At 35.5% G+C, this 4,128-nt stretch overlaps 1 non-coding gene across 1 annotated transcript; it reads left to right on the top strand.

Annotated features, from left to right (window-relative positions):
• Positions 1 to 1,361: 1,361 nt before the first annotated feature.
• On the top strand, positions 1,362 to 1,433 carry Trnae-uuc (transfer RNA glutamic acid (anticodon UUC)). The gene has a single exon. It is a non-coding gene; the product is annotated as a tRNA-Glu (tRNA).
• Positions 1,434 to 4,128: the final 2,695 nt, after the last annotated feature.

The following is a 4,128-nucleotide window of genomic DNA, read 5'->3' as shown; positions in this document are numbered from 1 at the left end:
CTGTGGTCAAAGGTCCTAGGACCAGCCTAGAAACGTTGGTTGTACGCAAACTGTCCCCCGTAGAATAAGATGGTGCTAATCTATGGCAATACTAGAAGGAAGTGAAATGACAGGTCCCTTTGCATGTCAGCTGATCCAGAACATCTTTTAAAGTTAATGTTCTACAAATGCACGTATTTTTCCCACGTTTTCTTTAACTTGCTTTCGCGTCTTTCCAATCAAATCTTGCGATCGAAATTTCGGGCACTTCCCAGTTAGCTAGCGCGCTGAAATTTTCAGGGAAGCTTTGTTTCCGATGACAATAGAATATTCAATTGTTATTATTACTAAATTGATCCATGGAAACATTTTATTGATCATTTTAGACCGCTATATAATTGTACAAAAAACGTGGGGGGTAAAGGGACATAACCCAGTAATTGTAATTTGATGAAAACAAGGTTCGGTATTCTCCCTCTTTTTGCTTACTGAGTAGTTGTCACGCGGTGTTTGTGTACAAACAACCAGAACGTAACAACTGGTGGCCAGTATAAGGGAGACGATATGGTCGAGTGGTTGGGCACACGATTGCTAACCCACTCGACACGGGTTCAAGGCACGTGTTTTTTACGAGTTGTCTTCGTTTACCCAAAACAGGCAAAGACTAAAAAGTAGAAAATAATTATCATTAAAAAAGTTTTAAAAAACCCACGTTTTCTGATTGAACTAAAAAGTAGAAAATAAATGCTATACATCACAATAATGCAAGCGATCACTCTACTATAAGCGATGAAAAACGTGGGGCGCCGTGATTTTCTTACAGTTTCTAATACTGTTGACTCTCTACAAGCTCCCTAATAAAAGTCATTAGTATTATCTAATCAATAGTAATATAACTTTTACATCTTATATTAACAATGACCGATAAAAAACTTTTACTTCGGCGCCCCACGTTTTTCATCGCTTATAGTAGAGTGATCGCTTGCATTATTGTGATGTATAGCATTTATTTTCTACTTTTTAGTTCAATCAGAAAACGGGGGGTTTTTAAAACTTTTTTAATGATAATTATTAGTTGAACTGTGTTAAAAACTATACGCAAATATATAAACGGTGATTAGATGAAGCTGAATATATCTACAAAAATAAACACACGATCAAACAAATTGGAGAAGGTAGGAATCAAGATGGTCAGAACTTGTAGCTTTGTAAGTTTGCTGTTTATACGACTTTACTTAAGGGGGGCAGTGACAAAACAATGGAAAATTGACAAAAATATTCGCTTTTTTTCCCCTCAGTAAGCGCAATGAATAGGCCTACATTTATTAGTTCCATTATTTGTAAAGTGAGTGTTGGGAAGCTAATAGCCTGCATACATATCTTCCCATGTGGTCTAGTGTTTAGGATTCTTGGCTTTCACCCAGGCGTCCCGGGTTCGATTCCCGGCATGGGGAGAATCTTTTTATTTACAACGTAATAAAATTCAAAGTTAACAAGTTAACATTACATGGTAAATATGCATGTACATTATATGCCTGCATAGATAAACCTAGCAAGCCCTTAACTACAAACAAAACAAAATGTACATTACTGATAGAAAATGCCCTTGCTCCGATACATCTAAGATGAATTCTTGGCTGGCCTGATGTCTAAACCTTTTTCTTATCGAGGCCAAGACTAAATACTTATTTTAAAAAAATGACCTTTTTTTCGCCTCAGACATGTAATTTTCACAGTGTCAGTTTGCCTGGCATGTTCGCTTTAATCAGTGGCGTAGCGAGGGGGGAGGGTGGTGCGGACCGCACCGGGTGACACCATTTGGGGGGGGGGGGTGACACCCTGGGAAAAATAGCAAAACATAGAGAAAAATGATTAGTAGGCGTCAAATTTAACATGGCAAGAAATTCAGGAATTATTGATCAAACGCCTTTTTGTTTTTTTATCAACTCCGCTTTTATGAACTTTCTTTACGCTTCCATGTTTTAAATTGTATGATAATAAAATATTTAATTCTATTTGTAGTAAAAATAATTAGTAAAGATAAATTGTAGTTTGTTATTATATTGAAGAATAAAGAAATGCTTTATTTAGTTTAATTTTAAATTACAGCTAAATAAGTAGTCTTATAATAATCTACATTAAGAGAGTATTTATTTCCCCTACTGTAGTTCGCTTGCCTCAAATGTTTTTAATATTTCATTTTATCAAATAGTTTTTTGGTTTTAAAGGATTGCAAAACAGTTGTGTTGCGTTTCTTGTTGTTTTGTTTTCGGTTATGTTGTGTGTATATTTGTTGTGGTGTTTTTATTTATTTTGTGAGATAACTTGTTTTGTGTTGGCTAGTGTATTAAGTACATTGTTTTTTGTTGTGTGTTTTTCAGAGAGTTCTTTTATTGAATTTTGAATGTTTTACGCCATAGTGAAGCAATGACATTCAGCTAGTATATATATATATATATATATATATATATATATATATATATATATATATATATATATATATATATATATATATATATATATATATATATATATATATATCCAGAAAACCTGCATACGCTTCTGATCCAGTTGCTTTATTATGTGTAGAGGGGTACGGGGTAGGTATTATTAAAATATAAATAGCTATGATATTTCCATAAAGATGTAAACATAACTATTTAGCGTCTCTAAGTTTCATTTATAAAAAAAACTGTACAGACAATAATAGTTTTTTTTATATATCTGTGAAATGAAACCTCTGTTATCAATTTGTGTTGTTTTATATGGAACATTTCACATTTTGCATTGTTTTCAGTACACTTACATGTTATAACATATCTTGTATAGATTGTAAAACTTTAAAAATAAAAATGTACTGTAAGTATGGCATTCCCAAGTCTATCAATGTCAAATTGTGCAGATTTTTAGTATTTTTACGCCAGCGAGAGCCAACACTATGAGCATTCAGTGCAAACAAACATATTAATCCTACCTTGGTTGTGAATTTTTGTCCTAAAAAGTTTATTTGTAAATTTTGGCAACAAAAAATAGTAATGTTTGTTATGCACACATTAACTCACTGAAGCACATTGAAGCCCAGTCTACAGCACTGTAGTATCTTGAAGCATACATAGAAGTTGGAATCTATTTAGTTTTGGAATTAGTTAAATAAGCATAGGTTTGAATAGAACCTGTAGCCCAATACGTTTTGAGATTTACTTCATAAACGGCAAAAAAAAAAATTGGAAATAAAACAATTAATTATTGTAAACTTTATCTTTCTTGATTATTCGCATAATTTATATGTAATGGCGACTGAGCAACACGTTGGACGACATATTGGACAACATACTGGCCAACACTGGGAGCAACAAATTGGGCAAATATTTAATTTCTCATCAACCGACATCGGTAGAGCCCCGGATCTCATAAAAGACAAGTTAACGAAAACAACAGGGAATAGCCGTACCTTTATCTTAGACAATTTTCTCAGTAAGACAAAGACTGGACCCGAGTGGACGATAAAATGGACAACACACTAGCCAAAACACTGGACAACCAACTCCCTAACTCCCAAAACATCAGCCAATTTGAGATGGGGGGAAATAAAAAAAAAAACCTATTTGTATTGTTCTACCCTTGACAAGACTCGGCCACTTAACTAGGAAATGTGGGGATGGGAGGGGGAGTCTAGAAAGTTCCAGAATTCATCCTCAGTCGGTGATATGGGGCGGGTGATTACAGAACAAAGGTCTTTCCGATGGGGGGGGGGGGGTTTGGAGGGTGAAGTGAGAGTGATATAGGGCGAATGATTACAGAACAAAGGTTTTTCTGGGGTGGGGGTTGGGAGGGTGAAGTGAGAGTGATATAGGGCGAATGATTACACAACAAAGGTCTGTACAAGGTTGAGGGTGGGGTGGGGGATGGTAAAGGAAGAGGCGAACGGGAGGCTGATTACAGATTAGATGCTAGACCTGGCCGCCTTAATTAAAGTAGAATGTAAGAGACAGACAGCTAGGGATACTGTCGTAGACAGACTCTACGCTTTATCTCCTCGGCTGGGCATAACAAAGTCTGTTGTCTGCCTTTCTAGGCCAGACACGACTATAAATGTATCGTCTGTCTATCTGGGATTTCTTCTCTTGTGAGTGTTGTGGAACAAATTAT

The sequence above is a fragment of the Physella acuta genome, unplaced genomic scaffold (assembly GCF_028476545.2).
Source record: "Physella acuta isolate Inbredline_101_S28 unplaced genomic scaffold, ASM2847654v3 ptg000133l, whole genome shotgun sequence".
NCBI lineage: Eukaryota > Metazoa > Mollusca > Gastropoda > Physidae > Physella > Physella acuta.
Note: the sequence above shows the minus strand (reverse complement) of the source record. Positions and strands in the feature narration are given on the sequence as shown.